The sequence below is a fragment of the Staurois parvus genome, unplaced genomic scaffold (assembly GCF_062004578.1).
Source record: "Staurois parvus isolate SC_StPar_1 unplaced genomic scaffold, SC_StPar_1.0 ptg001045l, whole genome shotgun sequence".
In the NCBI taxonomy this organism is placed as follows: Eukaryota; Metazoa; Chordata; class Amphibia; order Anura; family Ranidae; genus Staurois; species Staurois parvus.
Window position 1 is genome coordinate 1899643 of NW_028318841.1, and position 24044 is coordinate 1923686.

Sequence of the window (24044 nt, forward strand, 5' to 3'; positions counted from 1 at the left end):
AACTTCAGCTCTGTTATAAAAAAACAACTCTTTTCAGATGACCTACATACAAGAATTTTAGCAAATTTTTTTTGCAGATTCATAATGTTCTACATTACCTCATGCTTGCCTTAGCAGATAATTTCTCAAGCTAATTCCTACCTTAAAGTATATGAACTCTTACCTGTTAAAACAACCCATTCAATCTAAAATAGAAATGCATGGCAAAACATTTGTGTGCAATATATATATATATATATACCGTATTTTTCGCTCCATAAGACGCACCTGACCATAAGACGCACCTAGGTTTTAGAGGCAGAGAACAGGAAAAAAAATTCTGCACTAATGGACTGCAGACACAGTACAGGAGATGACCAGAGACTGTGAACACAGTACAGGGGATGACCAGAGACTGCGGACACAGTACAGGGGATGACCAGAGACTGCGGACACAGTACAGGGGATGACCAGAGACTGCGGACACATTACAGGAGATGACTGCTGACCTTTGGGGAGGGGGGGAGCGGGTACCTGAATTTGACAGGTACCCGCTCTTACTTCCACGGAGTTGTTCTTTGATCTTACCTGTTCCTCTATCCAGCCGACCGCTGTCTTCCCGGCTTCTGTAGTGTGGGCGCTCGGCGGACAGCCGGATGCCCAGTGCGCATGAGCGCGCTTTGTGATTGGTCCGGCGGCTTCTGGGATCTGTCATGTGTCCCAGGTACCGCCTTACCATTCACAAAGAGCACCGCTTCGTGCACATGCGCACTTGGCACCCGGCTGTCACGCACACTACAGAAGCCAGGAAGACAGCGCGCCGTTGGATAGAGGAACAGGTAAGGTCACACTACAGAGCTGAGCGGCTGGCCCGGTATTCTGACACGGCGGCGGTGGAAATACCGGACCGGCTGCTCCATATTCGCTCCATAAGACGCACTGACATTTTCCCCCCTTTTTTGGGGGGAAAAAAGTGCGTCTTATGGAGCGAAAAATACGGTATATATATATATATATATATATATATATGTATTGGGACACCCCTCCAAATCATTGGATTCAGATTTCAATCATTTTCATGGCCACAGGTGTAAAAAATCAAGCACTTAGATATGCAGACTTCTTCTACAAACATTTGTGAAAGAATAGGTCACTCTCAGGAGCTCAGTGAATTCAAGCGTGGTACCGTGATAGGTTGCAACATGTGCAATAAATCCATCTGTGAAATTTCCTTGCTACACAATATTCCACGATCAACTGTTAGTGGTATTATAACAAAGTGGAAGCAAGAGCAACTTAGCCACAAAGTGGTAGGACACGTAAAATGACAGAGCGGGTTCAGCACATGCTAAAGCACACAGTGCGCAGAAGTCGCCAAGTGTTTGCAGAGTCAAAAGCTAAAGACTTCCAAACTTCGTGTGGCCTTCAGGTTAGCACAACAGAGCTTCATGGAATGGGTTTCCATGACCGAGCAGCTGCATCCAAGCCTTACATCACCAAGTGCAATGCAAAGTGTCGGATGCAGTGGTGTAAAGTATGCTGTCACTGGACTCTAGAGTGTCTCTGGAGTGATGAATCACGCTTCTCTGTCTGGCAATCCGATGGACGCGTATGGGTTGCCGGTTGCCAGGAGAATGGTACTTGCCTAACTGCATTCTGCCAAGTGTAAAGTTTAGCAGAGAGCTTCATGGAATGGGTTTCCATGGCCAAGCAGCTGCATCCAAACCTTATATCACCAAGTACAATGCAAAGCGTTGGATGCAGTGGTGTAAAGCACTGGACTGTAGAGCCATGGAGATGTGTTCTCTGGAGTGATTAATCATGCTTCTCTGTCTGGCAATCTGATGGACGTGTCTGGGTTTGGCAGTTCCCAGGAGAACGGTACCTACCTGACTGCATTGTGCCAAGTGTAAAGTTTGATGGAGGGGGCATTATGGTGTGGGGTTGTTTTTCAAGGGTTAGGCTTGGCCCCTTAGTTCCAGTGAAGGGAACTCTTAAGGCGCCAGCATACCAAACCATTTTAGATAATTTGATGCTCCCAACTTTGTGGGAACAGTTTGGGGATGGCCCCTTCCTGTTCCAACATGACTGTGCACCAGTGCACAAAGCAAGGTCCATAAAGACATGCATGAGTGAGTTTGGGGTGGTACAGTTGCAAGAAAAAGTATGTGAACCCCTTGGGATTACGTGGAGTTTTGCATGAATTGGGCATAAAATGTGCTCTGAACGTCATCTAAGTCACAACAATAGAAGAACACAGTCTGCTGTACATAATACTACACAAACATTAGATGTTGCCATGGTTTAATTGCACATAACATGTAAACATTCACAGTGCAGGGAGGAAAAAGTATGTGAACCTTTGGACTTAATAACTGGTTGACCCTCCTTTGGCAGCAATAACCTCAACCAAACGTTTCCTGTAGTTGCAGATCAGACCTGCACAAGGATCTGGAGTAATTTTGGACCACTCCTCTTCACAAAACTGTTTCAGTGTACCAATATTCTTGGGATGTCTGGTGTAAATCGCTCTCTTAAGGTCATGCCACAGCATTTCAATCGGGTTGAGGTCAGGACTCTGACTGGGCTGCTCCAGAAGGCGTATTCTGTGCTGTTGCAGCCATTGTTTTGTTGAATTACTTGAATGCTTTGGATCATTGTCCTTTTGCATCACCCATCCTCTGCGGAGCTTCAGTTGCCGGACAGATGGTCGTACGTTTTCCTGCAAAATGTCTTGATAAACTCTGGAATTCATTTTCCCATCAATGACAACAATCCGTCCAGGCCCTGAGGCAGCAAAAGCAGCCCCAAACCATGATGCTCCCTCCGCCATGTTTTACAGTGGGGATGAGGTTTTGATGTTGGTGTGCTGTGCCTTTTTTTCTCCACACATAGTGTTGTGTGTTCTTCCCAAACAACTCAATCTTGGTTTCATCTGTCCACAGTATATTTTGCCAGTAGTGCTGTGGAACATCCAGGTGCTCTTTTGCAAACTTCAAACGTGCCCCAATATTCTTTTTGGACAGCAATGGCTTCCTCCGTGGTGTCCTCCCACGTACTCCATTCTTGTTTAATGTTTTCCTTATTGTAGATGTGTCAACAAAAATGTTAGCATGTGCCAGAGATTTCTGTAGGTCTTTAGCTGACACTCTGGGATTCTTCTTTACCTCATGCAGCATTCTGCGCTGTGCTCTTGCAGTCATTTTTACAGGACGACCACGCCTAGGGAGAGTAGCAACAGTGCTAAACTTTCTCCATTTGTAGACAGTCTGTCTTACCGTGGACACTTGAACATCAAGGCTTTTGGAGATACTTTTGTAACCCTTTCCAGCTTCATGCAAGTCAACAATTCTTGATCGTAGGTCTTCTGAGAGCTCTTTTCTGCGAGGCATGGTTCACATCAGACAGTGCTTCTTGAAACCAGTAAACCCAAAACAGGTGTGTGTTTTTTAAGGGCAGGACAGCTGTCAGCAACACATCCAATATCATCACACTGATTGGAGTCAAGGTTGGCTCACTCCTGGCTCCAATTAGCTCTGGGAGAAGTCATTAAGCTAGGGCCTCACATACTTTTTCCTCCCTGCACTGTGAATGTTTACATGTTATGTGCAATTAAACCATGGCAACATCTAATGTTTGTGTAGTATTATGTTCAGCAGACTGTGTTCTTCTATTGTTGTGACTTAGATGCCGTTCAGAGCACATTTTATGCCCAATTCATGCAAAACTCCACGTAATCCCAAGGGGTTCACATACTTTTTCTTGCAACTGTACTTTGAACTGTATATTTGTGTGGAGGAGAGAGCCGCCCTAAATTGATATTCCAAACAGGAACTTGCCTGGCTGACTTCAACCCAATGGATAGGGGCTATGAGATGCCCCTGGTATCTTTCATAGGCGCTCACATTATCGGCGATAATCTAGACAACCATGGAGAAAGCTGACTGGAATCGCAGGATAAGGGAAGAGACCAAAGAGAAGAAGCCAATGATGAGTGAGTAATCCTCCATCCTTGTGATACCGGGAACTGTACACGGCTCGGTCCCAGCACACACAGCACATGCTGGGAATAGTTTCTGACAGAAACCCAGTCAAGTCCCCCCTTCTATCTTCTCAAGCTGTGCATCTGTGCTCCCAGTGAGGATGGCAGAGCCGGCTGTGTGCCCGGACAGGATGTGCAGGAAGCAGCTGAGGGGCAAAGAGCTGGGGGACAGTGAGTAGGGGAGGGAGAGTCTCACCTCCCTCTTTTTTACCCGCTCTCTCATTCATCCCCACCTCTCTCTCTCACCCACACCTCTTTCTTTCTCAACCCCGCCTCCACCTCTCTCTCTCACCCCCACCCCTACATCTCTCTCACCCCATTTCCCTCACCCCTCTCTCTCACCCCCTCTCTTTCACCCCCCTCACCCCCACCCCTGCCCCCTCTCTTTTTCACCCCCCCTCTCTCGCCCCCACCGCACTTTCCCACCCTCCTCACCCCATCTCTCTCTCAACCCCTCTCTTTTTTTACCCCCATCTTACCCCTCTCTCTCACTACCCTCTTTCTTTCACACCTTCTCTCTTTCACCCCCCCCCCAACCCCCCTCTCTCTCACCCACTTCTCTCTATCACCCCCTCTCTCTCCTAATCCTTCTTCTCTCACCCCCACCCTCTCTCACTCCACCTCCCCCTCTCTCTCGCCCCCTTTCTATTGCACCCCCCACCCCCTCTTTTTTGTACTCCCCTATCTCTCTCACCCTTCACTTTCTCTGCCACTCCCATCCTTTTTCTCTCACTCTCCTCACCCCCTCTCTTTTTTACCCCCCATCTCACCCCTCTCTCTTTCACCCCCTTTTCTCTCTCCCCCACCATAACCCCCCTCTCTCTCACCCACCTCTTTCTTTCACTCCCTCTCTCTCCTACCTTCACCCCCACCTCTCTCTCTCACCCCCACCCTCTCCCACACCCCCCCAACCCCTCTTTCCCTTTACCACCCCACTCTTTCTCTCCTCCCTCTATTTTACCCTCTTCTCTCTCACCCCCTCACTCTCTCACCCCCCCCTCACTCTAACTCACTCCTCATCCTCTCTCTCTCTCTCGCTCCCTTTCATTCCCTTCTCTCTCTCACCTCCCCAGCACCTCTCTCTGCCTTCCGGGTAACAAACAATTTAATTATTATTACCAGCTAGCTGGTCATTTTCAGTGTCATAATGCACTATATGGCCAAAAGTTTCTTAACAACTGACCATCCCATCTATATGGAATTGTTGAACATCCCATTCCAAAACCATGTTCAATAATATGGAGCAAGCCCTCATTTTACAGCTACAGCAGCCTCCAGCCAAAGGCTTTCCACACATTCCAGTTCATTCCAAAGGTTTTAGTAGGATTGATGTCAGAGTTCAGCAAAATTAATCAAATCATATCTTTATGGACTTGGCTTTGTGCACCTGAACTCAAACATTTGGACGGATGCCTGCATACTTTTGGCTTTATAGTGTAAGAAAAGCTGCAGAGTCTGCATTCCTTTGGATGAGAAATAGCCTTAGAAAGATCCTCACCAAAATGATCCTCCTATTAATGGGGATGTCTATGATGACCACACAAGTGGTAAATACATTTTCCTGGAGAGCTCACAATACTCTGTATTCTTTGCAGGGTACAGAATATTCCCAGGCTGGGAGCAACATTTGAATGTTCTGCCAGCAAAATCATAGACTGAAATGCAAAGGTAATTTTTAATAACATTCTATTTCAAAATAGCTTGTGTAGCGGTTGTATAAGTTACTGTATATATGAGAGGGAAGTTTTCCGTTTAGTAAACTGAACCATGCAGGAATTGATGTATATGACAAAGAAATGCCTATAGGTACGAGGTATGGTTAACACAGTCACACAGTACCCAACAAACAGAAATAATAATGTCAAAAAGGTCTTGAAAGCTCTCTTGAACTATAACAAAATACATATTTTCAATTTTGTAAGCCATTACCAATACGTGTGACCTGTGGATTTTAGATGTCATTTATTTTCTGTATGGCCAGCCTACATACTGTATACTGTCTATACACAGTATAGATCTATGTATACAAATGTTTTTGTGACTCTTACTTACATTATTTTGTTCTATATGTATGAAATTAAGTGCATACAGTATGAACAAAGCCTGGATAGGGAAATAATTGTGTTTAAAGTAAAGTAATTGGTGTACTTAGCATATTATTTCCAGCAATAATCATTTAAATTAAATGAAGACTAATAATGGATAGGAAGAAAAAAGTCAGTGAATATTTTCTTCACTTGAATGGATAAATGTTGGCACAAAAAATCAAGAGATTAATATCAGCACACAAAATGCGAGAGAAAAAGAATAGAGTGCTGGCTGCTGTGGAATAAGGTATTTCCCTGCACTACAATGTGGTTTCCCCCCTAGACAAATTCAGTATTTTATCCTACATAAGCAGAGGAAGGAGGAGGGTAGCAGTCAATTTTTAACTCAGACAACTCCACATCAAGGCTCCATGCGCACTAGCCAGGGGTGGACTGACCATTTGGAAACTCAGTAGGGGGCTCCATGAGATGCCCCTGGTACCTTTTTCATAGGCTTTTTTTAGTTTGGGCAGGGACACAGGGGCCCCATGATCCCCTCTGGCCCGGGGGCCCCATGAGTTGTCAGTCCGCCCCTGGCACTAGCGTTCTTTAAGCTTCTAGAAGCTTCTATCAGCATATTTTTTTCTGCTCCTAGAAGCTAAATAGTGTTATCCTATGTGTCCATGTACACTATCTTAGGCTATTAGAATTTTTTTTGAGCTTAAGCATCTAAGAGCAGAAAGAAAATTGTTTTGCAGAGTTTTTTGGAGCATTTTTCCAGCAGAAAAAATTACTAAATGCTTCTAAACCTCCTAAATTCTAAATGCTACTAAAACGCTGCTACAAAATGCTATCACCAGTGTTTTTTATCCTGTGTTTTTTCCCAGCATTTTTTTAGTTTAAAAAAAATGCTAGTGTGCATGGAGCCTAATTTCTCAATATACAGGTATTGTATCCTACCTATCCTACCTATCTAGACAGTATTGTAATTCGTATACAGTAGCTTCTGCCATACTGTACAGCCAGACATTTGGAACCATTACTTGTTGCTTATCTTCGTACTTTCTTGTGTCAACTCTTTGCCTCCAACCTGCTCAGTCGCCATCATCAAAATGTCAATACATTGTTCAATGAGAAAACAGGTGGCGCAGAAAGCTGCAAAGTGGAACCAAAAATAATGACACCTTCCTACCATCTTCCTTTCTTACCACCGTTCAAATGCATGTATTTTACCTGTTTATTTAGAGAAGCCAGCACCGGTAATGTGTGAACATATGCACTAGGTGCACTGTACATGTTGAGGCATCACTGGTATTTACATTGATCACAGTCAGGAGCTCACAATTTTTTTTCTGCCATGATATAAATATGTAGTCTGCCATTTGTGATTTCTCCTACTGAAAATGCATATTGCCTGGTTGACTGGATAATATTTCATCCTCAATACTCTCTTCACAATTTTTCCAAGGCAAGTGCAATTTTTATCAATGATTTAATGGAACAAGGTCTTCAAGATTCTCCTGCATGTGGGTATACTTGCTTTTATCCAGACCCATTTCAACTTCATTGATATTCATTGACAGCAGACCTTTAAATAACCTTACTAAAAAGAATGCCCCTACCTTCCAAAAAATCTTTAAACCTATATTTTTGTACTGTAATATTACTTGTGAATATTTCTTAAGAAAAGAACCCCAGGAATATTCTAGGCATGCAATACTATGTTTTTTTCTCTCTGTTTTGGTGTATTTTGGCACCTATAGAACACATTCTACTCCATTGGGGGGTAGAGATTAGTTTCTCAACGTGATGTCATGCACACAGAGCTATGCAGCAGTAGAAGACGGATAGATGACCAGTTATTCAAACCTAATGTGACCTGCAGGTCACCAGAACCCATAGTCAAATTTCTCAGCAAGCAGCATTTACATTGGCACAGCATTACTGATAAGCCTTGAAAAGCGTATTACCAGGATACATTTACATCTATGACCAGAGTTCAGTTTTAACTTTAACCTTTTTACTCTTATTGAACCTGTGCTTAGCAAAGTCACAGGTTCACTTAAATACCACCTTCTCCAGCTACCTCTACTAACCTTCCCTTCACTCTTGCTGAAAGCTGCAATTTGGTCTGGTTGGAGCTTATACAAGACTAATGATGGTGTTGACAAGTAGCTGCTCATTCAAGTAGAACAGCATTGTGGGTGGAGAGGGAGTGAGTCACATGCTACCCATAACCGAAAGTACTCAATGCTTTATGTCTTGTGTAGATGGATATCGCTGTCAAACACTGCCTTTTGCGTTCAAACATAGCATTTTATAAGCACATATTTTTCCTTTGCCTGCAATACAAATGCATCTTACCTGCTACATCCAAATAAATGCAATCCAAGTAAAATATGTCAAATATGGCCTCAGAACTGTAAAGTGCTCAACAACTTGGGTGAATGGGAATGTGCAGAAAAGTGGTGTACCGTGTAAAAAAAAAAAAATGAAGGTTTTCAAAATGAATGGGCTGCCCTAAAGTCCAACTCCAGGCTAACTGAAAAAAGAGCACTATTTCCTTCAGTCCATACCTGTTCTCCTTCATACTCTTTTTCGCCACAAAATTCCCTGATGCCATTTAGCCTAGTAGACTGAGGACTTGCTGAGTGAAGGGCATCATGTGGCCACCCCTAACTCCCTGTTCACATATCGCTTAGTGGAAACATGGGTGTTTCCACTTGAATGGGCTGCTCAGTGCACATTTGTGCCAAAGAAGCTCTGGGACCAAATCTTGGCCCTGAGCCCACTGCAATTTACAACACTTGTTCTGCATCAATTCTCATAACAATCATGACATGAATGCCACCCAAATGTGCGCTGTGTGTTTTGCCACGATTTGGATTTGGCATGATTCTGCCTGTGGTTCTTTATCACCAAAGTGTAAAAGGGGCCCAAAGAGGGTTCAAAACAGTGACTTGCACTTACTATGTAAAGGTGCAGCACCACTCTCTGCTGACTGAGAAATGCCCATTGCCAGATGAAGCCAAAGAGGACCTTATGGCATTATGTGACTTGCCTACCATGAAGACGTTAGAAAAAGATAATTATACAAAAAATAAAAATATAAAATACTGCAAGGAAGGAACATGGGAGTTGGGGGTGATCAGGAGAAGTGAACCCAGAGCTGGCATTTTATGGAAAGCATGTTAATATGCATTGTAATGTACTGCATCAGAACATGCAGGTGCGAAGGAGCCTTTCACAATAAAGATAATAGATACTTGTGGATACATCACTAATAACCCTGCTGACAAAAGTTTCCAATTTTAATGCTCAGAATTTATACCTGATCTAAAGCATTGACAATGCATGCAAGCTGCTTCATCATATGGCCACGGGATAAGTAACACTATCACATTCTCAAAAGTGTTTTGTTACCTTGTGTAAGGTTTGATCATTTGCAACAGTCCAAGCCTTCATTGTCACAGTGTGGTCTATTCTTTCCAGCAATAATACTGGGTGTCTAGGAAATAGATTTTTTTGTCCTATAATTTAGCATTGATTGATTTAAATAGACAAAAACATAAAATGTTAACGGGATTACTCATAGCATTTTTACAACCTCTTATCTCCTGTAATTGAATTGGGCACAGGTTGCAACACTAATCAATGGACGCAAGTCATCTAATACCAGATCTCATTAACGGTATTCTCAGCTTGCTGCAGAACCTCTTGCAGCGCACAGCAACAAATCACTGTGTTGTATACCAGATTCTGCAGAGCTGCATCAGAGTAACTGGTGCAGGTAATTCACATGAAATATTACAGTTTTACAATTAGGACAGCTGTGAAATTAAATACATGTAGAGTGTAACTGGACTGCATTTGATTTTTCATTAACATTTAGATCATATCATGCATTATATTTATAAGGTAAACAAAACTGAGGTATGTAGGACAAAATGTATTATAATACTAAATAGTTATTCCTCAATATACAGCATATACAAACTCTACACAACCAAATTGTAATTGAATGTTATTAAAAATTACCTTTTCAATCTGCAGTGCTGAAATTTTCTGTAAAATTTGTAGCAATATAGCAACCTGGAAGCATTCTGTATAGTAAGGAATGCCCCTAGAAATGTCATTTCCTGCTTGTGTGATTAGCTTACTAAGATACAAGTCAAATTTTAAGCATCCTCTGCAGCAAAAATGTCATTATTGGTAAGATACTCCCAAAGGGCTGTTTATTTTTAAAGGGATGCAGACCCTTCATTTTCCTCAATAGAACACTGTAACTGCACCAGCTGATTAATAAACATATCACTCCCTTTCAGATTCACTCTGCAGACAACAAACAGCTTTTTGTTCAGAGCAGAAACAGGTAGGAATCTGCAACAAATTTTGTTCTTGTAATGTACAGTACATATATCACCAAGAGGAAATAATTTTTTTTTTAGTTAGCCTTTAATGCAGGGATTGCATTAAAGTGGATCTTCACCCTCTACTTCACCCTCTACATAAAGTTGCCCCCTCCACCCGTCCTTCCATCCTCTACACGAATAGCGATGTATTTTTTCTTTTTCACTTTTTTTTTGTGTAAACTGTGTGGCCCTGCCACCCATGCACGTCACTCACCTAGGCAAATGATGTGCAGAGTGCTCACTGCGCCTCCTTGGATCCTCCTGGGAACTTGGTCTTTAATTTAGAAAGGAGGAGGGGGACGGTCCATTAGGAGACCTACTAGAGAGCCTCTTGATGATGTCACAAACAACATGGCAGTGCGGGACCAAGCAGTGATTGATGACAAGAGGATCTCAGTGGGACAATGCTGGATTTTCTGGATGGGTGGATATCTGAAATGTAAGCAGGGGTAAAAAAGAAAACAATTTTGGGAAGATAAACTTTATGGCAAAAAAATGTAGCCTTTAGAATCACTGTAAAGTGTTACTAAAGGTTTTTTGAAATCTGTGTCCCATTAGGAAGATTTTCCGATACTTCTTGTCCCATAGCCAAAACAGGAGGTGAGAGGAAATCCCCCCAAAGTGAAATAATCCCGGGGCATCATCTGGGTTACCAGAACTAGTGCCACTGTTAGGAGGCTACAGTACAGGGGGAAAGGAGGATACAGTACAGCGGTTAGGGGGGTACAGTACGGGGGGGGGAGGATACAGTACAGTGGTTAGGAGGGTACAGTATGGGGGGGAGGAGGATACAGTACAGCGGTTAGGAGGGTACAGTGGGGGGGAGAGGATACAGTAAAGCAGTTAGGAGGGTACAGTGGGGGGGAGAGGATACAGTACAGCAGTTAGGAGGGTACAGTATGAGGGGGGAAGGAGAATACAGTACAGCGGTTAGGAGGGTAAAGTACAGGGGGGAAGGAGGATACAGAGCAGTGGTTAGGAGGGTACAGTATGGGGGGGAGAAGGAGGATACAGTACGGTGGTTAGGAGGTTACAGTACGGGGGAGGGGAAGGAGGATACAGTACAGTGGTTAGGAGGGTACAGTACAGGGGGAGGGTAAGCGGACACAGTACAAGGGGCAGGAGGGTACAGTATAGGGTGGAAGGAGAATACAGCACAGCGGTTAGGAGGGTACAGTGGGGGGAAGGAGAATACAGTACAGTGGTTAGGAGGGTACAGTACGGGGGGGAAGGAGGACACAGAGCAGTGGTTAGGAGGGTACAGTATGGGGGGGAGGATACAGTACAGTGGTTAGGAGGGTACAGTACGGGGGGGGGAAGGAGGATACAGTACAGTGGTTGGGAGGGTACAGTGGGGGGGAAGAGGATACAGTACAGCAGTTAGGAGGGTACAGTACGAGGGGGTAGGAGAATACAGTACAGCGGTTAGGAGGGTACAGTACAGGGGGGAAGGAGGATGCAGTACAGCAGTTAGGAGGGTACAGTATGGGGGGGAAGGAGGATACAGTACAGTGGTTAGGAGGGTACAGTACAGTGGTTAGGAGGGTACAATATGTGGGGGAAGGAGGATACAGTACAGTGGTTAGGAGATTACAGTACGGGGAGGGGAAGGAGAATACAGTACAGCGGTTAGGAGGGTACAGTACGGGGGGGAAGGAGGATACAGTACAGTGGTTAGGAGGGTACAGTACAGGGGGAGGGTAAGCAGACACAGTACAAGGGGCAGGAGGGTACAGTATAGGGGGGAAGGAGAATACAGTACAGCGGTTAGGAGGGTACAGTACGGGGGGGAAGGAGGATACAGTACAGTGGTTAGGAGGGTACAGTACGGGGGGGGGGAGGATACAGTACAGTGGCTGGGAGGGTACAGTGGGGGGGGGGAGGATACAGTACAGCGGTTAGGAGGGTACAGTACGAGGGGGTAGGAGAATACAGCACAGCGGTTAGGAGGGTACAGTACAGGGGGGAGGGAGGATACAGTACAGCAGTTAGGAGGGTACAGTATGGGGGGAAGGAGGATACAGTACAGTGGTTAGGAGGGTACAGTACGGGGGGGAAGGAGGATACAGTACAGTGGTTAGGAGGGTACAGTACAGGGGGAGGGTAATCGGACACAGTACAAGGGGCAGGAGGGTACAGTATAGGGTGGAAGGAGAATACAGCACAGCGGTTAGGAGGGTACAGTGGGGGGGAAGGAGAATACAGTACAGTGGTTAGGAGGGTACAGTACGGGGGGGAAGGAGGATACAGAGCAGTGGTTAGGAGGGTACAGTATGGGGGGGGAAGGAGGATACAGTACGGGGGGGGAAGGAGGATACAGTACAGTGGTTGGGAGGGTACAGTGGGGGGGGAAGAGGATACAGTACAGCAGTTAGTAGGGTACAGTACGAGGGGGTAGGAGAATACAGTACAGCGGTTAGGAGGGTACAGTACAGGGGGGAAGGAGGATGCAGTACAGCAGTTCGGAGGGTACAGTACGGGGGGGAAGGAGGATACAGTACAGTGGTTAGGAGGGTACAGTACAGGGGGAGGGTAAGCGGACACAGTACAAGGGGCAGGAGGGTACAGTATAGGGGGGAAGGAGAATACAGTACAGCGGTTAGGAGGGTACAGTACGGGGGGGAAGGAGGATACAGTACAGTGGTTAGGAGGGTACAGTACGGGGGGGGATACAGTACAGTGGTTGGGAGGGTACAGTGGGGGGGGGAGAGGATACAGTACAGCGGTTAGGAGGGTACAGTACGAGGGGGTAGAAGAATACAGTGCAGCGGTTAGGAGGGTACAGTTCAGGGGGGAGGGAGGATACAGTACAGCAATTAGGAGGGTACAGTATGGGGGGAAGGAGGATACAGTACAGCGGTTAGGAGGTTACAGTATGGGGGGAAGGAGGATACAGTACAGCGGTTAGGAGGTTACAGTATGGGGGGAAGGAGGATACAGAACAGTGGTTAGGAGGGTACAGTATGGGGGGAAGGAGGATACAGTACAGCAGTTAGGAGGGTACAGTATGGGGGGGGGAGGATACAGTACAGTGGTTAGGAGGGTACAGTATGGGGGGGAAGGAGGATACAGTACAGTTGTTAGGAGGGTACAGTACGGGGGGGGGGATACAGTACAGTGGTTAGGAGGGTACAGTACGGGGGGAAGTTGGATACAGTACAGTGGTTAGGAGGGTACAGTACTGGGGAAGGAAGATACAGTACAGTGGTTAGGAGGGTACAGTATGGGGGGGAAGGAGGATACAGTACAGTGGTTAGGAGGGTACAGTACAGGGGGAAGGAGGATACAGTACAGTGGTTAGGAGGGTACAGTACGGGGGGAAGGAGGATACAGTACAGTGGTTAGGAGGGTACAGTACAGGGGGAGGGTAAGTGGACACAGTACAGGGGGCAGGAGGGTACAGTATTGGGGCAGTAATGTATAATAGATATCGTCTCCTCAAGCAGAGCTACGCAGGGAAAGAGGTGTCACAGATCCTACCTATTCTGGCAGGCTGTCACTGGGCTAAATCTACAACTGGAATGACATGTCCCCCTCTACCTTCCCCTCTGGAGATTCTCTTCTGGCTCTTTGCAGGGGCTAAGGAAGAACCCCAAGGTGGAGCATCTTATTACTGTTGCTGCTTGTGTGGGCGGGATGTTTGTTGTGCCAATCATATGAAATGAATAGGAGAGGAAGGTCAGCAGGGATTGGTCCAGTACACATCCTGCCCACACAAGCAGTAGTAAGATGCTCTGCCTTGGGGTTCTTCCTTAACCTTTGCAAAAATTGGGGGTGGGGGGGGTGAGGCTGGGAACCATGGGGTAAGGGAGAAGGGGGGGATGGGTATGGGAGGGATAAGTAGAGAACTGGAGTGAAACTGTGAGATCCTGGTCTTTATAAGGATAAAAAAGGAGAAGGATTTGTGCTGGCATGAGGGACGGGGGAGGAGAAGCAAATAAATGGGGGAGAGGAGGGTCAAGGGGACTGGAGAGGGATGGTCAGGGATGGACATGGGGAATACTGCTGGCTAGTGAGGAATAGCTATAGCAAATGGGCTGGCTAGGAGAGAGGGAGTGATCTCTATGGAATAATACAGAGACCATGTTGGGGTTGTGCAGGGAGGGCAACTCCAGCCATTTGTAGTGTTTGTGTATGGGAGGGACACACCTGTGTGAAGGTGAAGGGCCTCCAGAGAAGAAGCAGATAGATGTGGAGGGAATAGAATTCCAGTCATTTGGGGGATGAGGCTGTGAATTAGCAGGCCTGCTAGGCTGGGAGAAGGGAGCGAGGGTTACCAATGATCTGAGAGAGGCAGTGTGACAGGCAGAGATGGATGGATCTGTGTGAGGATGAAAGGGAGCAGGACAGGATAGTGGCTGAGGTGGGGAGGAAGGTGCCAGGGAGGAGAGAAGACAGCTGGAGATGTGAGATAATGGAAATGACCTGAACTGAAAGAGGAGGAACTTCAGGCAGGAAACTGCAAGGGCCCTCCCTATGCACTTAGGGCCCCTGTGCATTATGGCAGCCCTCTCTCAGTCCTGACACATCACCCTGTTTTCATGCGGTGCCTGGCGGGTCAGGCTGCTGGAGGGAGAGACACACATACACAGGGCATCGTTCTTGTAACTGCCACACCACACTAATTTGCTTCCCTGTCCGAGCCCTATATGTGCCCAGGCCCCCTACATGAGGACTGGAGGTCCCCCCTTATCGGTGGCCCTGGCTGCAAACAGACTACAGGAGATCAGAAGCACTGAGAAGCAACCACCCACCTAGCTGCTGAAAGATATATTTAAAGAGCGATCTTTTCCCAAGCATAAACGTTTGCATCATGTAAATGTAAATTCTAACTCAGGGTAATTTTTTAAATATTAGTAAAAAAAATAAAAAAGCAGCTCAGGGTGCAGTACTCACCTTTAATCTGAAGTTGTTCATTGCAGTACTTCTATTCTGCCACAAGATGCCCTTAGTCTTCAGACCCATGGCTGGTTCAGTTTGGTATCTGCCAGGGGTAGGCAACCTGCGGCTCTCCAGCTGTTGCAGGACTACAAATTTCATCATGTCTCTGCAAGTCATAGCTGTAACTGTCAGTTTTGTAATGTTGCAATGCCTCATGGGAAATGTAGTTCCACAACAGCTGGAGAGCCGCAGGTTGCCTACCCCTGGTATATGCAGACAAGTACAAATATTTATTAGCTAAATTCACCTTTTTTGTTTTCTAAATTCCAAATGCTCAGTAAAAAAAATGTGTAAACCGCAATGCACCAAAATTGCGAATCAACTGCGTTCCTGTGTTTGTCACGCATAGGGCAGCACATTGAAATCAAAGGAAGTAGGAAAGTGGGTGGAAATAACAAAGAGGTGGTCCTGTAATGACAGAAGTGTGGTCCAGGGAGGTAAAACAAACCCTATTCTCTGATGCATAAAGGCAGTGCATGATGGGATATGAAGTTTCCTGGAAGGTTGCCATGGACTAGGAAAGTGAGAAAAAATCACATTGGCATGGCTTGGGCAGAAAAGACATTATAAAAATTTTTTATTAACTATTGTGTCAGCAAGTGACCCTGCCCCCACATCTAACTGTCATTGGGCCAGCATCTCTTCATGGGACATGCCACTTGCTGATTGACAGGCAGACAAGTGGGGTGGGGTCACCCAGTGATGATACCAAATACCCCTGCCCCTATGTCTACCTGTCAATCAGAGAATGACATGTCCCATGGAGAGACACTCACCCAATGACAGGTAGACATGGGGGCAGGGTCACCTGGTGACCCCAATGCCTTTTTTTTCCAGCACTTCTTTTATTTACATTCTACTGACAGTGGGGAATCCTACTGATGACAGATGAGTCAAGGTTGTTAAGGACACAGCTGCTGTCTGCTTATTAACAACTATTCTCAATTATCCGAATGAATCCAAAATATTTGTTACAACTTTTTCGGATTGTTTCAGATTCATTACTGTGTCCATCTGGAAATACGGATGTATCCCAATCTCCAAAAATGAATTTTGTCCAAAAAACAAATCTCATTGAACCGAATCGCACTAAACTGAATGTCTACTGTACATTAAGGAGTGTTAAAATGACATGTAACACTCCTTCTGGCCACAGCTCTCCATGGTGCTGAATGGTGAGCTTTTGTTAGCAGATTCATCTGTAGGATATATGAATCTTTACTCCAGTCTACATCAGTTTGTCTGGTGTACATTCGTCCTATTGTAAATAAGGTTGAGGTGACTGTGTGGAATATGGGGAGAATGCTCTCAAATCTCACATTGCCAATACCAATTACTTATTTCATTGAATCAATTATCCAGTCAATCAATGGGGGGAAAAAACAAAGTCTACTTTGTAGGCTGTTCTTGGATTTCTTTTCAAAGACAATCCTAAGAAATAGGTTATTTGGGAGTGTATGAGGAGTGTACATGAGTGTATTAAGATATATAATTGCTTGTTACTTTATTTGCGTAAAATATCTTCAAGCTGAACTCCAGACATATATTAAAATAGACGTTCATGCAGTCATATATTCTTTAAAATTACTAAATGTATTTTTATATGCATCTTATGTTACCTAACTGAACGAGTTTTGGATACCAGCTTCCTGAAATCCCCTGCACAGCAGTACTTCTGGATACTCTGGGAGTAAGGTGGGCCATCCATAGTCAATCAGACTCTCCTGAAGGAGAGCACTCCAAGAGAAAAACAAACAAAACCAGCGCTCCAATCTTCATGCAAACCAAGGAATTGTCAAAATGCCAACCAAAGAGGTGCTGCCCTTCTAAGATCAGGAAATCTGACCACTGGTAAATAAAAACAAACAAGGGCGCACTCTCATCGTGCATTACCGTGGTATAACACGTAATTTATTAAATAAGAATATGTATACTCACAAACCAACGTGATTATAGGCAGTAAAGGTGATCCAGTCACAATACAACTGTGTCTAATGATGCGGAAAAGCTTATCTGCATCATTAGACACAGTTGGCATTGTGACTGTATTTGTGGATCACCTTTACTGCCTATAATCATGTTGGTTTCTGAGTATACATCTTCTTATTTAATAAATTACGTGTTATACCATGGTAATGCATGATGAGAGTGCGCCCTTGTTTGTTTTTATTCTCCTGAAGAAGAGAACAGAGTGACCAAAGGAATGATGTGTTTTCTTGATCACACTGTGCTGCTCCTGTAGTGGAGGTTGAAGATTTCCGAACTCAAATTGAACATACTGCTCATCCTTCTCCCCACCCTGGCCCCTAACACATTTTTTCTTTCTTTTTTATCTTTTATGTGGAGTGGTCACTTAGATGAGAAAGATGTCACTTATCCTGCCCCCCTTACCACCCACAGCCACCTTGGACATGTCACACATCACAGGTTAACGTGATTGTAAAAGATCTCTCTTTTAAAAAATTAACAAACACTTTATACTTAACTGAAATGGTTTTGCACAGAGCAACCCGATCCTCTTCTTCTGAGGTCCCCCTGTCAGCATGCCTGGCTCCCTCTGCCTCCAAGTGCTCCCATAGCAGGACGATTGCTATGGGGCACTCATGCAAGCTCATTCCCAAGCCCCTCTGTGTGTCAATAAGACACAGAACTTGGCCCCATTCCATCTTCACTGACTGATTGACAGAAGCTGGAGCCAATGGCCAGTCCAGTGAGTAGCTAGAGAGAGAGCAGTGCTGCTGCTCTCAGGCACTGCGCTGGATCAAAAGCAAGTATTTAGGGAGGGCAGGGGGGAGTTGCACCTAAAAGGTTTCTTACCTTAAAGTAATTGTAAACCTTCACCTTGTAAAACAACCATTTCAGTTTAAAATAGAAATGATAGGAAAAACATTTGTATATAGATATAAAAATAAGAACATTCTAAACACCTTTTGTTTCCCCTTCTTTATAAGTGATCACATAACTTCTGTTCTCAGCTGCATAAGAGCCAGGGGGGGAGAGCCAGCAGCACACTGATCTTCCCAGTGTATGGCTGTGCAAGGGGGGGTTCAGGACAAGTCTGATTATTGGAGGAGAGCACACTAAGATCACATCACAGCTAGAGAACTGACCATGCTGTGCTCTCCTGTCTAGTGTGGTCAGTTTTCAATAGGAAAGCAGTGGGACTGGCAGGATCACCAGAGATTTCACACAAAGGAAGCAATACAAAGAGAACAGGACACTTTTTCATACAAGTACATGGTTTAACAGACATATATCAGGAATATGAAATGTTGGGGTTACATATTCTTTAAAGCAGAAAATGCATTAAAGTGCTTTTTTTCTATTAAAATAACAAACATATCAAACTGGTTTTGCACAGTGACAGAGCAGCCCCAATTCTCCTCTTTTCAGGTCCCTCGCCAATGGTCCTGATTCCAAACACAACCCCTCCCTTCCCCACCTAGTGTCCCCATAGCAACCCGCTTGCACTGGGGGCACTAGTGCATGCAGAGCTGGTGCAAGGATTTATGTCTAAACAAGCAAAGGTGTATTTTGCTGCAAACCCCCCCCCCCCCTCCCCACCATACTCCAACCACCTCCTCTCCTCCCTTTCCCTCCCCAATGCAACCCCCTACACCATTATGGCTAGGCACAGCATGGACGTTTTTGTTTGCATCACCTGCCAGATGCCCGTAGCCAGTGGGGGGAATCAGGAAATGCATAACCACGCTTTGGGGTAATACATTCCTCGCTATTCACTGGCTATGGGTGGGTGGAAGGTGAGGCAAATGAAAACTTCCACACTAAGCCCAGTAGGAGAGAGGAAACAGCATTAGGGAATGCAAGATAGATGTTCTAAGAATCCAAATCCCCAGCAAGTGCATGGTTGTTAACATTTCAAAAAAGTCCCAGCCATTGAGTATTGAGAATATTTGCAGGAAATGAGTGCGGAGAGTATTGAGGGTATGTGCAGGAAATGAGTGTGGAGAGTATTGAGGGTATGTGCAGGAAATGAGTGCGGATAGTATTGAGGGTATGTGCAGGTAATGAGTGTGGAGAGTATTAAGGGTATGTGCAGGAAATGAGTGCAGAGAGTCCTGAGGGTATGTGCAAGAAATGAGTGAGGAGAGTATTGAGGGTATGTGCAGGAAATGAGTGAGGAGAGTATTGAGGGTATGTGCAGGAAATGAGCAAGGAGAGTATTGAGGGTATGTGTAGGAAATCAGTGAGGAGAGCATTGAGAGTATGTGCAGGAAATGAGTGAAGAGAGTATTGAGGGTATGTGCAGGAAATGAGTGAAGAGAGTATTGAGGGTATGTGCAGGTAATGAGTGCGGAGAGTATTGAGGGTATGTACTGAGTGAGGAGAGTCCAGAGGGTATGTGCAGGAAATGAGTTAGGAGAGTATTGAGGGTGTGTGCAGGAAATGAGTTAGGAGAGTATTGAGGGTGTGTGCAGGAAATGAGTGCAGAGAGTCCTGTGGGTATGTGCAGGAAATGAGTGCAGAGAGTATTGAGGGTATGTGCAGGAAATGCGTGAGAGAGCATTGAGGGTATGTGCAGGAAATGCGTGAGGAGAGCATTGAGGGTATGTGCAGGAAATGAGTGTGGAGAGTATTGAGGGTATGTAAAGGAAATGAGTGTGGAGAGCATTGAGGGTATGTGCAGGAAATGAGTGCGGAGAGTATTGAGGGTATGTGCAGGAAATGAGTGCGGAGAGTATTGAGGGTATGTGCAGGAAATGAGTGCGGAGAGTATTGAGGGTATGTGCAGGAAATGAGTGCGCAGAGTATTGAGGGTATGTGCAGGAAATGAGTGCGGAGAGTATTGAGGGTATGTGCAGGAAATGAGTGCGGAGAGTATTGAGGGTATGTAAAGAAAATGAGTGCGGAGAGTATTGAGGGTATGTGCAGGAAATGAGTGCGGAGAGTATTGAGGGTATGTGCAGGAAATGAGTGCGGAGAGTATTGAGGGTATGTGCAGGAAATGAGTGCGGAGAGTATTGAGGGTATGTGAAGGAAATGAGTGCGGAGAGTATTGAGGGTATGTGCAGGAAATGAGTGCGGAGAGTATTGAGGGTATGTGCAGGAAATGAGTGCGGAGAGTATTGAGGGTATGTGCAGGAAATGAGTGCGGAGAGTATTGAGGGTATGTAAAGAAAATGAGTGCGGAGAGTATTGAGGGTATGTGCAGGAAATGAGTGCGGAGAGTATTGAGGGTATGTGCAGGAAATGAGTGCGGAGAGTATTGAGGGTATGTGCAGGAAATGAGTGCGGAGAGTATTGAGGGTATGTGCAGGAAATGAGTGCGGAGAGTATTGAGGGTATGTGCAGGAAATGAGTGCGGAGAGTATTGAGGGTATGTGCAGGAAATGAGTGCGGAGAGTATTGAGGGTATGTGCAGGAAATGAGTGCGGAGAGTATTGAGAGTATGTGAAGGAAATGACTGTGGAGAGTATTGAGGGTATGTGCAGGAAATGAGTGTGGAGAGTTTTGAGGGTATGTGCAGGAAATGAGTGTGGAGAGTATTGAGGGTATGTGCAGGAAATGAGTGTGGAGAGTATTGAGGGTATGTGCAGGAAATGAGTGCGGAGAGTATTGAGGGTATGTGCAGGAAATGAGTGCGGAGAGTATTGAGGGTATGTGCAGGAAATGAGTGCGGAGAGTATTGAGGGTATGTGCAGGAAATGAGTGCGGAGAGTATTGAGGGTATGTGCAGGAAATGAGTGCGGAGAGTATTGAGAGTATGTGAAGGAAATGACTGTGGAGAGTATTGAGGGTATGTGCAGGAAATGAGTGTGGAGAGTATTGAGGGTATGTGCAGGAAATGAGTGTGGAGAGTATTGAGGGTATGTGCAGGAAATGAGTGTGGAGAGTATTGAGGGTATGTAAAGGAAATGAGTGTGGAGAGTATTGAGGGTATGTGCAGGAAATGAGTGTGGAGAGTATTGAGGGTATGTGCAGGAAATGAGTGTGGAGAGTATGTGCAGGAAATGAGTGCGGAGAGTATTGAGGGTATGTGCAGGAAATGAGTGCGGAGAGTATTGAGGGTATGTGAAGGAAATGAGTGCGGAGAGTATTGAGGGTATGTGAAGGAAATGAGTGCGGAGAGTATTGAGGGTATGTGCAGGAAATGAGTGCGGAGAGTATTGAGGGTATGTGCAGGAAATGAGTGCGGAGAGTATTGAGGGTATGTGAAGGAAATGAGTGCGGAGAGTATTGAGGGTATTTGCCCATGGCTCCCACTGCTGCATTTGAGCGAATGAGGAACAAGAGAGCAGGCTGTAGTGCACATTGCTTAATCAAGATTGGGCTCATGTGAGAGTTTAGGATGGCTGGGGAAGGGGGAGGGGGCTGCATGCAGAAGGTTTTTTACCTCACTGCATAGAATGCTTCTGCCTTTACAGCCACTTTCTGGTTAAAAACAATGTAGCCTTTACAAGCACTTTAACAAATTGTACCTAGCAACAATTGTAGCAAACATTGTCTATGTATAAAGTAATATTATAAAACATGATCATGAAATAATGAGAGCACTCTGGTAATGGGAAATAAATGGCTGTAATTACAAACAATATTTGTCGGCACAGTATTACAATTACAGAAACCAAAATATGAACGCAACACATAATACTTTGTGATTTAAAGGGACTCAAAACTTGTGAACTGGAAATGTGTGCAAAAATGTGAATCCCATTAAGGATATATAACCTAAAAACCCATGGAGAACAGATAAGGAAAAATATATATAAAAAGAAAAATAAATGTACAATAAACTAGTGGTTGGAATTGTCAGAGATATAAAACGTTAGATATCAAACATATCTGTGCCACTGTTACTTGTTACTTTGGATTCAACCCTTGTTGTACCATATTGCTACAACTATGAAATTTTGGATTTAAATTGATAGGAAGGTATATCATATTTACTTGTTTTAAACATCCTTTTACATTCCTTCATTTACTTCCTGGTTTCTAACCTTGGCCAAAATGATGTCGTACATCCCAGGAGTCTTCAAGGGGAGGGGCGAAAGGGTTTTCTCAGCTAAGCACACCCTCCTGCCTGCATGTCCGAGCTAAGGGCAGATGGATTCCAGAAAGTAAATACTACATAATTCATCTGCCCTTACTCAAGATGGCCACTGCCAGAAATACTAGGGTATGTCTTTCAAAGTGATTTCTCAGCATGGAGACATGGATGGAAGGGTGGGTGTTTCTGAATATGTAAAATGAGTGAAATAGCATTTTGTTTTGTGGTGATCAGATACAGCCTAGTTCTGCTTCAACACCTTCCCGCCTGGCCTATAGCAGATTGACGGCCGGGTGGGATACTCTTCCTGCTGAGTGGACATGATATGACGTCCTGTCAGAAGGTGCCGTTCATGCAACCTCGAGGACAAGCAGAGGCCCTGTGTCATAGGCTGTATCCATGGGACACAACCAATAACAGATCACTACACTGGCCAATGCCAGTGTCATGTGACCACTGTGACTAATCACAGCAGATTACATGAAACTTGTGTTGTTAGCTGTGACAGGGCCAATCACAGCCCATCTCTCTCATGTGATGAGCTTTGCCCAATCACAGCTAATCACAACAGAAGACTGAATGAATCAGATTAATTCAATAACAATGGTTGCAAATATCAATGATATACATTGGTATTAGCAATCATAATGTGTAAAAAAAAAAAAAAAAATCCTGATCACTTGCCCAGAGTAGTTCAATGTTACTAATAATAGAGATATTTGAAAAAAAAATTTAATTATTATTTTTATTTTTTTTTACATACTGTCTCCAGTCAGTTATAGAATAACACTGTACTGGACTGGTGACAATATGTTAAAAAAAAACAAAAAAAACAATTGTGAATTTTTTTTTATTTCCTCATATTCCAAAAAATTGTAAAAAAAATGTACAACTTCAAAAAAACTCACCATGCCTCTTACTACATACCTTGGACTGTCTAGCTTCCAAAAATGGGAAATTTAGGGGTATTTGTACCATCCTGGCATTTTTCGGGCCTCAAGAAATGAGATTGGCCGTCAGTACATTGATTGATTTATTGTCAGATATATATACCATGGTTTGTGGACTCTATAACTTTCCTACAGACTAAATAATATACACCAATTTGGGGTATTTTCACCAAAGAAATGCATCAGAATACATTTTGACCTAAATTTATGAAGGTTATTTATTTGCAAAATTTTATAATAGAAACGAGGAAAAACGCATTTTGTTTTTCAAAAGTTTTGAGGTTTTTTGTTTAATTAGCAAAAAATCAAAAGCTCAGTGGTGATTAAATACCTGCAAAAGAAAGCTCTATTTGTGTGAAAAAAATATTTAAAAATGTTATGGGTACAGTGTTGCATGACCGCGCAATTGTCATTCAAAGTGCAACAGCACTGCAAGCTTAAAATGACCCTGGGCAGGAAGGGGGTGAAAGTGCCCGGTAGGCACGAGGTCCTCTGCCCGGGAAATAACTTCAGCCCACATTTTATATATATCTGTATTGGCAAAAACCCGACATTGTAAAAGAAAACCACTGAGCCGGTTTCTCCTTTCCCTGACAGAAGTGAAGCCGCTCATTCCCCTCTTCTCCTGGAACACTTGTTCAGGGGAAAGCTATAGAGATGAACCCCATAGAGCCGATCTGAGTC